The following is a 12,411-nucleotide window of genomic DNA, read 5'->3' on the forward strand; positions in this document are numbered from 1 at the left end:
AAAAATAGCAAAAAAGTTCAAATGGTTGAGTGACAGGGTGACACATAATCCGAATATCGATGCGCCAGGACAATAAATAGTGCTCCGTCCAGAAACGTACATCTCTTTCCCATTAAACATGTTTGGTTTTTCAAACTAGTTTTCATTGTGAAGGTATATAAAGCATTGATATATAGAAAAAAATCACGTTTGCATGTTAAAAATTAGAATCCCACTCATTACTCATTACTCCTGTTTGGCCCTGTCCGGGATTGTCCTCGGATGGGGCCACAGTGTCTCCTGACCCCTCCTGTCTCAGCCTCCAGTATTTATGCTGCAGTAGTTTATGTGTTGGGGGGCTAGGGTCAGTTTGTTATATCTGGAGTACTTCTCCTGTCCTATTTGGTGTCCTGTGTGAATTTAAGTGTGCTCTCTCTAATTCTCTCTTTCTCTCTTTCTTTCTCTCTCTCGGAGGACCTGAGCCCTAGGGCCATGCCTCAGGACTACCTGACATGATGACTCCTTGCTGTCCCCAGTTCACCTGGCCGTGATGCTGCTCCAGTTTCAACTGTTCTGCCTTATTATTATTTGACCATGCTGGTCATTTATGAACATTTGAACATCTTGGCCATGTTCTGTTATAATCTCCACCCGGCACAGCCAGAAGAGGACTGGCCACCCCACATAGCCTGGTTCCTCTCTAGGTTTCTTCCTAGGTTTTGGCCTTTCTAGGGAGTTTTTCCTAGCCACCGTGCTTCTACACCTGCATTGCTTGCTGTTTGGGGTTTTAGGCTGGGTTTCTGTACAGGACTTTGAGATATCAGCTGATGTACGAAGGGCTATATAAATACATTTGATTTGATTACTCCACTAGGACACCTGGCTCACTCCCGGGATTTAGCCAGTTTCCAATTAGAATGCATTCAACTTTCACAGTCCCTAACCGGGCGCCGGGCCCAGATGAATCAAATCCCCTCATTGGTCGTGTTCCTCCGCTCAGACGTTGCATGCATCAACCAATGGGCACATTCCTCTGCACAGGCTTTGCTGGCGCATACCAGATCGTACAACGCCTGGATAAGTATTTTACGTTTCAACTAATCACGTAATATGATATAGCAATATGGTTCCCGAACGTTGGTTGCATGCAAAATCGGTGCAGGGGTATGCGACCTATCATCGACTGTGTCATCATTGCTATAAAGTGGTTAGCTCATACTTAAAATACCTATCCAGGCAATCTGGCAGGCGAAGCAACTCTCTACGCAGAGGTGTGTGCCCATTGCAGCAGACGTGTTGCGCAATGATGTTCAGGTAGCTATGAAAAATCGAAAATTCCTCGATGGAAAAGACTGCGTTCCAGAGCTTAGACGTTGCTGATGCCTGACCAATCATACAACGCCCAGATAGGCATTTTAAGTTTTAGCTAGCCACATAATATGTTATAGCAATGTGTCAGTCGATGACACAGTTGCCTATCCTGCGTTTAGCAGGACGCAACGTTTTGGAACATTCAGATGCCTCTGAAATGTAGAATACGGAATCACTTTGGCTCTATCCATGGCATTTCTATCTGCAACATTCAATAACGAATGGCAACTGAACATGGCCCTGAACTTCTGTGATATTTGCTTTAGGAAATCGCTGGTCTTCTGTGATATTTAGGTGAACACTTGTGAAACTATTTGGTATACATTTGATGAGCAACAAAAATAATTATTATATCATCGTAAACCTCCAGCACACAAGTGGTTTACAGTAAGTAAGTACAAATACGTTTAAGTACTACTTTTGGGATATCTGTACTTTACTATTTATATTTTTTTACAACTTTTGTTTTGACATAAATTCCTAAAGAAAATCTGTATTTTTTACTCCCATACATTATCACTGACACCCAAAAACTCGATATATTTCGAATGCTCAGACAGAACAGCACTATGGTGCAATCCATTCACATATTAATATAACACTTTGTCAGCCCTACTGCGTCTGATCTGGCAGACGTACTAAACACAAATCCTGCGTTTGTAAATTATGTCTGAGTATTGGAGTGTGCCCTATCGGTCTGTAAATACTTTTTTTAAAGATTCGTGCAGATAATATTTGCTTGATATAAGGAATTTGCATTTACTTGGACTTTTTACATGTACTCTTGTATGACAATAAAATACTTTTTCCCACCACTGTAATTTGTAATCATTTCACTTTTAGGCCCAAGCCTACACATTATTGAACTGAAATATAGGCTGTAATAGTAAAGATGAGAAAATGTAACTAAGTAAAGAACAAGAAAAAGTATTTAATTTGGTTGACTTTGTATTTATAAAAAATGTACTCAATGAGTTGTGCAAAGTGATTAAACATCACTAACAGAACTTGGATAAATCTCCAAGTCTTACTCTGACAGAGTATGGGCTGCCAGACAATAGTATGGGGGATATAGGCTGCATTTACTGTCTTTACAAAAGACACACTGGATTGTTGATAATAAACAAGAGTTTGGAGACAGCTTTCATCAATCTGCAATAGACACATTCCGGTAATGTTTATCATATCACAAAACATCATGAAATAAAATTGACAAGTTTGATCTTAAATCAGAGTATTGCTTATCACAGAGTGATGATTACAGGTATAATACCCAGCTTGGGTAAATAATCATCATGGAGGAACAGTGATGCTGTAGCTTAGGTCCATCATTATCAAATGGATAACTAATACATGTTTCATATAAGATGCTCAATACAATGTAAATAAAACTATATCAGTACACAAATGTAGTGGAAACAATTGCTTATTCTCTAAGATTTGACCTTAAAACAGATCATTAGACAATCACCAAAAGTTTGTGTAAAAGTCATAGAGGACTTTTAAAATTGATGTTGCTCATGAACAACCATTCAACATAATCAACACACTTTAGAAGACATAAAGGTTATTCATGATATAAAACCATCACACTACAAAAATGTAGTTTTCATAGTATGGATCATTTTCTTAGAAAAACTTCTTCAGTAAAACTGAAATGAACAGTCTCAATCAGAGCAAGACTTTTAGAAACTCCTGCATGAGCAGAAGATAAAGAAGATCTTCCTATTCTCATTCGTGTCCATGACAATAATGACATTATTCTTAGACCAACGTGATCCATAGGTTTTCTCTATGAGTGGAGCTCCAGTCTGTAGGACTCTACCAGGGCCTCCAATGGATGCTGCTGACTGGACTCTTCTCTTTGCTGTTGCCTAAGGTAGGTCACTCTCCCTTCTGTTCTTATCAGAGGATGGCTGAAGTATCTGGAAGTGGCTCAGCAGTCTTCTCTGGGATGTGTCTTCACCTCATCCTTGGACAAGAAGTGTACAATCTCTTGGACACATCTGGAGTAACCCTGATTGACAGGTGCTGAGCATGAGGAGGAGCTCACTCGCTGAATGTGTTGCCGTCCTCTCAGGAAGCAAACTCATTTCCAGGATGTCTGCTTTCTCCAACTTGAAGTTGTTTTGCTGATTGAGGATCTCTGGACCCAGGAGAGACTTGAGCCGCTCAATGCTGCTGTTGATACGATCTCTGAATAACTTCCCCACCACTGTCTTTCTTGGTTGCGAGAAGAGGAGGAGTGTGATTAAAAGCGTTGTTCTGGAATATGGTATGATTGAAGCAAATAATCAATCTAATCAAACTGAATAATGGTCCTTCAATTTGAATCTTCAATTTACCTTTTTGGTCAGTCAGGTGGTCCTTATAGTAGATCATTGCTGAAGTGATTGTAGGCTCAATGGCTGGATCCCTGTGCTGTAGAGGTCTCTGTGTAGAGTTATTTCTACTGGCTTCACCTCTCCTATATATAGTCCCAAATCTCCATATGAAAGTGTGTGTCTTGGGTTTGTTGGAGTTTCTCACAGTCTGTAGCCAATGGGTGAGCTTGGGAGGACAATAAGGAATGTGAAGCTGCCACATGCTCAGTGTTCTTATTGCTGGGGGACAATGGTCACGTCTCAGTGGAACAGGTGGAGGGGTGGTGGGTGATGGAGAGTAACTCACAGAGCGCTGTGTGACTCTGGGAAAGTGGTGACCCCCAGATCTGCTGCTAAATGTTGGGATCAAAGACACAGGCATTGATCCCACAACTTACATACGTGTGAGATGACACATACATTTAAAACACTGGTAAGCTACTCATAATGTTGTAACTTTTACTGAAAGCTGTCTGAGACAGTGACAGTACTGATCAGATTGGAGTTCTTTCACACTTGTCCGTCTGTATCAGACAACCTTCCAGGTAATGTGACTCCATCAGAGTGCTGCAGCTCTGAGGTGATGATGACCTGTATGTCTGTCTTGTCTACAGGCACAGATTTCCCAGATGCCTCAGGCAGCACACTTCCCTCCTCTGAGCTTTACAGCTGGCTCCCTGCACAAAGCTGAGTGTGCCCCAGTCACACGCCCTCTGGAGCTGGGAGCCACAGAGACACACGGCTTCCCACACTTCTGCATGCAGTCTGCTGAGCCCTGACACACAATAGAAGTGTGTCTGCTATCACAAAGACCCACTGCATGGCAGGAGGGGTTTGAATAGATGTTGTTGGGGTTCCCAATACATCCCAGATGCATTCCTCATGCTCTTTCAGCCATGGATTAATATCCTCAATAGTTTCTTTATATTTAAATTCTGAGATGACTCTCTTAATTGATCCTTTGAAAGGGAACATGTGAAATGCTTTATTTTAAAAAGCACTTTCATCATTGATTTGTGAACATTTCTTGTGACTGTTTCATAGTTACATTCCAAATTCTATAATGAAAATGAGTCGGCTGGCTAATACGGGCACTTCTAACAGTAATGTTGATTAACTGCAATGTCCCTCTAAAACTAAAATGCAATTAAGTAAAGTAAACATTTCCACTGTCTTCCATTGTTTCTCATTACTCGTAAATGAGATTGCCACCACTGTTTCGATGCAGTGGTGAATGTGACGAATGTTCCAACAACTCACGTGACAACATTTACCACAAAATGTTTGTGTTCGTCTATTTCCTCATTGAGAAATATTGTACTCATGAGCTTTAATCCCAAGGGCATGTTGGAAACGGCTTGTGTAGAGATTAATTAGAATTTAACAATGCACACTTCTATTGTTTATTTGAAGCTATCGCAATGGGCAGAGTGTGGGAAAGCTCTAGAGAGCAGAGACAGTTAATGGTCATTCATCAGTCCCACCAGCACCTGTGAGTCTCAGTGGGGAATAGGCACACTTCAGGAAGTGAATGAAGCAACAATTTACAAGCCTGAAACTGAGGTTATGTTTTGTACTTAATAGTATTACCTTATAAATCAGTATATTTATTGAAAAAATAAAATTAATATTTTCTGAATCATCTGAACAGCTAAACAACATGGCAGTTATAATACTGGAAATAAGTTATTGAATTAGACTAATTAGGCTATATGAGCAGGTATTTGAACCCTTTCAAAGTGCTTCACATTGGATTGAATTTCTACAATGTCAGGACAATAATTATCTAAAATGCAAAAAACTAAAATTATTAGGAATTTTATTGAAAAGTATTTGAGTCAATTTTACATATGTAAATTGTGATGATGAGCGTGTGCTCCGTCAGTGTCATTGATCCCAAGATCTGTGGGTCACCACTTTCCCAGATTCACACAGCACTCTGTGAGTTACTCTCCATCACCCACCACCCCTCCACCTGTTCCACTGAGACGTGATCATTGTCCCCCAGCAATAAGAACACTGAGCATGTGGCAGCTTCACATTTCTTATTGTCCTCCCAAGCTCACCCATTGGCTATAGACTGTGAGAAACTCCAACCAGCACAAGACACACACTTTCATATGCAGATTTGGGACTATATATAGGAGAGGTGAAGCCAGTAGAAATCAGATCACTTTCTACACAGAGACCTCTACAGCACAGAGATCCAGCCATGGCACCTACAATCACTTCAGAAATGATCCACTCTAAGGAGCACCTGAGTCTGACCAACAAGGTAAATTGAAGATTCAAATTCAAGGACATTTGTTTACTTTGATGGATGGTTTATTTGTTTCAATAATGCCATATCAGAATAAGGTTATGAATGACTCTCCTCTTCTCTTCTTGCAGCTAAGAAAGCCAGTAGTGGAAAAGTTATTAAGAAATAGACTTCAAGATGGAGAAATCAGGCATCCTGGAGCTGACAGTTTTCTTCCTGATACGACAACAACAGTACCAGCCAGTGAACTACTCCTCATGCTAAGCTCCTGTCAATCAGGGTTACTCCAGGAGTGTCCAAGAGATTGTGCACTTCCTGTCCAAGGACGAGGTGAAGACACATTCCAGAGAAGACTGCTGAGCCACTTGCAGATACTTCAGCCATCCTCTGATAAGAACAGAAGGGAGAGTGACCTGTCTCAGCTGAGTCCACCACCCCAGCACAGCATAAGCAAAGAGCAGAGTCCAGTCAACAGCGCCCTCTGGAGGCCCTGGTAGAGTCTTACAGACTGGAGCTCCACTCATAGAGAAAACCTATGGATCACGTTGGTCTAAGAATAATGTCATTATTGTCATGGACACGAATGAGAATAGGAAATTTGAGTGAATTTATCTTCTTTGAAGATATGTCTTGAATTATCATTCATCATGGACCCATTATTCTATTTATTACCCACATTGGGTGAGAAAGCGCACAAAGAATGTTTAAATTCTTGAATTATGCAACACTATCCTTCTGTGAAGGAATTTCACATAATATTTTCTTGTTTATGACTTACAAATCTTGAATTGATTTGCTTGATAATCAAGCCTGTTTTTTGTGTGATTCACTACCAATGTTACAACATTGAAATACTCATATCATATTTAAGATATGTATCTGTAAGAAATGCATTTGTTTGCAGTTGCTTCTATGAAGGTTTTATATAACCCACACTCTATGATGTGTCTTGAAGATGTTTTCAAGAAATTGTAGGAAAGTGTCATCACAAAATGAAGAAAAACTATTTTATATGAAAAATAAAAGAAATCATTAAATATGTATCTGATTGTGTGTGTGTTTTTTTTCAAAATCCTATATTTTGCATTTGAGTCCAAGTACTGATCATTTGACACTGTAAAATCTTAGATCCAAGGAAAGAAAGATGCAATGGCTTATGAACGTCATCAAGAAATATATTATTATCCAGAAGTTTACAGTACCTTCAGAAAGTGTTCATACCCCTTGACTCTTTCTACATTTGGCTGTGTTAAAGACTGAATTCAAAATGGATTAAATCATATTTATTTTCAACCATCTACACACAACACCCTAAAATGACAAAGGGAATTCATGTTTTTAGAAATGTTTGATTTTTGGGGGGAAATGAAATAAATAAATATCTCATTTATTTTACATAAGCATTCACACCCCTGAGTCAATACGTGTTAGAATCACCTTTGTCAGAGATTTCAGATGTGAGTCTTTCTAGGTAAGTCTCTAAGAGCTCTGTACACCTGAATTGTACTATATTTGCACTTTATTATTTTTAAACCTTCTTCCAGCTCTGTGAAGTTGGTTGTTGATCACTGCTAGACAGCCATTTTCAAGTCTTACCATAGATTTTCAAGACGATTTCAGTCAAACTGTAACCAGGCCACTCAGAAACATTCAATGTCATCTTGGTAAGCATCTCCAGTGTATATTTGGCCTTGTGTTTAAGGTTATTGTCCTGCTGAAAGGTGAATGTTTCTCCCAGTGTATGTTGGAAAGGAGACTGATACAGGTTTTCCTCTAGGTGTCACACCTTGGTCATTGTATTTTGTGTTTTCGTTATATATTTGGTCAGGCCAGGGTGTGACATGGGTTTATATATTTTATTTTCTTATTGGGGTTTGTAGTATTTGGGATTGCGGCTGAGGAGGGGTGTTGTATAGGCTTGGCTGCCTGAGGCGGTTCTCAATCAGAGTCAGGTGATTCTCGTTGTCTCTGATTGGGAACCATATTTAGGTAGCCGGGGTGTCACTGTGTATTTCGTGGGTGATTGTTCCTGTCTCTGTGTAGTTTCACCAGATAGGCTGTAATAGGTTTCACGTTCCGTTTGTTGTTTTTGTATATGTATAAGTTATTTCATGTATCGTTCCGTTTTTCATTCATTAAAGACATGAGTAACCACCACGCTGCATTTCGGTCCGACTCTCTTTCTACAAACGAAGAACGCCGTTACACTAGGATTTTGCCTGTACTTAGCTCTATTCCGTTTCTTTTTATCCCCAGAAACACTCCCTTGTCCTTGCCGATGACAAGCATACCCATAACATGATGAAGCCAATGCCATGCTTTAAAATATGAAGACGTGTTGTGTTTGCCCCCAAACATAACGCTTTGTATTCAGGACGTCAAGATCATTTCTTTGCCGCACTTTTTGCAATTTTACGTTAGTGCCTTATTGCTAACAGGATGCATGTTTTGAAATATTTTAATTCTATACAGGCTTCTTTCTTTTCACCCTGTCATTTTGGTTAGTATTGTTGAGTAACTACAATGTTATTGATCCATCCTCAGTTTTCTACTATCAGTCATTAAACTCTGAAACTGTTTTAAAGTCACCATTGCCCTCATGATGAAATCTCTGTGCGGTTTCTCTGGCACCTGAGTTATAAAGGACGCCTGTATCTTTGTAGTGACTGGGTTTATTGATACACCATCCAAAGTGTAATTAATAACTTCTTTTTTTTAACCCATCTACCAATAGGTTCCCTTCTTTGCGAGGCATTGGGAAAACGTCCCAGGTCTTTGTGGATGAATATGTGTTTGAAATTAACTGCTCGACTAGGAGATCTTACAGATAATTGTATATGTGGGGTACAGAGATGAGGTAGTCTTTCAAAAATCACATTACACACTAGTATTGCACAAAGTGAGTCAATGCAACTTAATATAGGACTTGTTAAGCACATTTTTACTCCTGAATTTATTAGTCTTGCCGTAACAAATGTGTTGAATACTTATTGAATCAAGACATTTCAGCTTTTCATTTTTTATGAATTAGTTAACATTTCTAAAAACATAATTCAACTTTGACATTATGGGGTTTTGTGTGTAGGCCAGTGACACAAATCTCAGGCTGTAACACAGCAACATTTGGAACAAGTCAAGGGGTGTGAATACTGAAGGCACTGTATGTAATATTCTGTGTTAATTCATTTAGTTGAGGGTTTAGAGGTATGAGATATGTATCACTAGCAAATCTAGGTTCCAACTTCAAATATATGTGTATTTGATTATTTGTTATTTAAATGCGTACTTTCTGTGTATTTGAATAGTTTCAAATAATGTGGCCGAAATCTCCTACTACTGGAAGTATGACAATTATTTTCAAATAATAGCTTACTAATGCATTATTTCAAATATTTTTAGAACCTGGGGTCAAATGCATGTATGCATTTATTTGTATTTGAATATACTCTGTATTTGAGTATTTTCACAATACTCTGTGTATTTGAGTATATTCAAAAACAGTGCTTTTGGAAAGTATTCAGACCCCTTGACCTTTTCCATATTTTGTTAGGTTACAGTCTTATTCTAAAATGTATTAAATTGTTTTAACTCATAATGACAAAGCAAAAACTGGTTTGTAGACATTTTTGCTAATTTATAAAACGTTTAAAACTGAAATATCACTTTTACAGAAGTATTCAGACCCTTAAACTAGAAAATTGTGCTGTCTGGTTTGATTATGTCACGGATCCCCCCGGTACTGCTGCTCATTCCGTTCACCAGCTCCAGAGGTCTACATCTCCGCCCTTCTAGGCGTCACTGAACTGGATCATCACCACCAACCCTGGACTGTCTTGTCTCATTATGCACACCTGGATCCTATAACCCCTGACTAGTATGTGTATAATTGTGCCCTCTGTTCCCCATTGTCCTTGTCGATTATTGCTCCATGTCTGTTGGTCTTGTTAAGTACCTGTGCTCTGTGGTAACGGCTTTTGTACTACATTTACTGTACATTGTATTACGGTTTACATACCGTGTTAGTGTGCACTTGTTATTACGGGTCTCGTCCTGTGTATTGTTATTACGGGTCTCGTCCTGTGTATTGTTATTACGGGTCTCGTCCTGTGTGTTGTTATTACGGGTCTCGTCCTGCGTATTGTTATTACGGGTCTCGTCCTGTGTATTGTTATTACGGGTCTCGTCCTGTGTATTGTTATTACGTGCCTCGTCCTGTGTATTGTTATTACGGGTCTCGTCCTGTGTATTGTTATTACGGGTCTCGTCCTGTGTATTGTTATTACGGGTCTCGTCCTGTGTATTGTTATTACGGGTCTCGTCCTGTGTATTGTTATTACGGGTCTCGTCCTGTGTATTGTTATTACGTGCCTCGTCCTGTGTATTGTTATTACGTGCCTCGTCCTGTGTATTGTTATTACGGGTCTCGTCCTGTGTATTGTTATTACGGGTCTCGTCCTGTGTATTGTTATTACGGGTCTCGTCCTGTGTATTGTTTTACGGGTCTCATCCTGTGTATTGTTATTACGGGTCTCGTCCTGTGTATTGTTATTACGGGTCTCGTCCTGTGTATTGTTATTACGGGTCTCATCCTGTGTATTGTTTTACGGGTCTTGTCCTGTGTATTGTTTTACGGGTCTCGTCCTGTGTATTGTTATTACGGGTCTCGTCCTGTGTATTGTTTTACGGGTCTTGTCCTGTGTATTGTTTTACGGGTCTTGTCCTGTGTATTGTTATTACGGGTCTCGTCCTGTGTATTGTTTTACGGGTCTTGTCCTGTGTATTGTTATTACGGGTCTTGTCCTGTGTATTGTTATTACGGGTCTCGTCCTGTGTATTGTTTTACGGGTCTTGTCCTGTGTATTGTTTTACGGGTCTTGTCCTGTGTATTGTTATTACGGGTCTCGTCCTGTGTATTGTTATTACGGGTCTCGTCCTGTGTATTGTTATTACGGGTCTCGTCCTGTGTATTGTTTTACGGGTCTTGTCCTGTGTATTGTTTTACGGGTCTCGTCCTGTGTATTGTTTTACGGGTCTCGTTGTTATTGTTTTACGGGTCTTGTATTGTTATTACGGGTCTCGTCCTGTGTATTGTTATTACGGGTCTCATCCTGTGTATTGTTTTACGGGTCTTGTCCTGTGTATTGTTTTACGGGTCTCGTCCTGTGTATTGTTATTACGGGTCTCATCCTGTGTATTGTTTTCTCATCCTGGGTCTTGTCCTGTGTATTGTTATTACGGGTCTCGTCCTGTGTATTGTTTTACGGATCTTGTCCTGTTTATTGTTATTACGGGTTTCGTCCTGTGTATTGTTATTACGGGTCCTGTGTATTGTTATTACGGGTCTCGTCCTGTGTATTGTTATTACGGGTCTCGTCCTGTGTATTGTTTTACGGGTCTTGTCCTGTGTATTGTTATTACGGGTCTCATCCCATGTATTTATTAGAGGTTTACACCTCTGTCTTTTGTTTGGGTTACATCCGTGTTATGTATATACGTGTTTGTTTTGGGCTTCGTCCCCATGACGTACTCTATTTTGGTTAGGGACATTTTTTTTAAATCCTGCGCCTGTCTCCTATTATACAACGTGGCAGATTAACGTAAGGAATTTGAAATTATTCATACTTTTACTTTTGATACTTAACTATATTTGAGCAATTACATTTACTTTTGATACTTAACTATATTTAAAACCAAATACTTTTAGACTTTGACGCAAGTAGTATTTAACTGGGGGACTTTCACTTTTACATGAGTTATTTTCTATTAAGGTATCTTTATTTTTACTCAAGTATGACAATTGGATACTTTTTCCAAAACTGTTAGTCTTTGCAGAAGTGCTTACTTGTGCAATGTCATTACAAAAGGCAATTCAACTATTTTTACATTGGTAAAATGTATATTTTCTGCATTGTTCCGTAGATTACAGGTGTTCTATATCTTGATCTAGCTAATATGTTGATGCATGGTAGAGTTTCTAAGTGTTTTCTAAAAAATAAAGCTTATTGATACCCTCATCCTAGTCATGTGGGCAGGCAGAGTAAGTATCCTTCTTTGTCTGAGACTTGACTCAACTGCATAGCTAATTTGATGAGTAATAAGACACACTTCTGTTCTTCCATTGAAAGCAAAGCAGTCAATGGAGAGAGTGTGGGAAACCCAGGAAAACTCATTCACAGAGCCTCTTTGGGACAATAGACTCAGACCCCTACGGGGAGGGGGTCTGAGTCTGGGTCAAGGGATAGGGAGAAATTTTAATAATATATGCCATTTAGCAGACGCTTTTATCCAAAGCGACTTACAGTCATGTGTGCATACATTCTACGTATGGGTGGTCCCGGAATCGAACCCACTACCCTGGCGTTACAAGCGCCATGCTCTACCAACTGAGCTACAGAAGGACCATTTTGATTGTTATATTTCAGAATCCTAGGCCTATGT

This window comes from Oncorhynchus keta, chromosome 21, assembly GCF_023373465.1.
Source record: "Oncorhynchus keta strain PuntledgeMale-10-30-2019 chromosome 21, Oket_V2, whole genome shotgun sequence".
Classification (NCBI taxonomy): domain Eukaryota; kingdom Metazoa; phylum Chordata; class Actinopteri; order Salmoniformes; family Salmonidae; genus Oncorhynchus; species Oncorhynchus keta.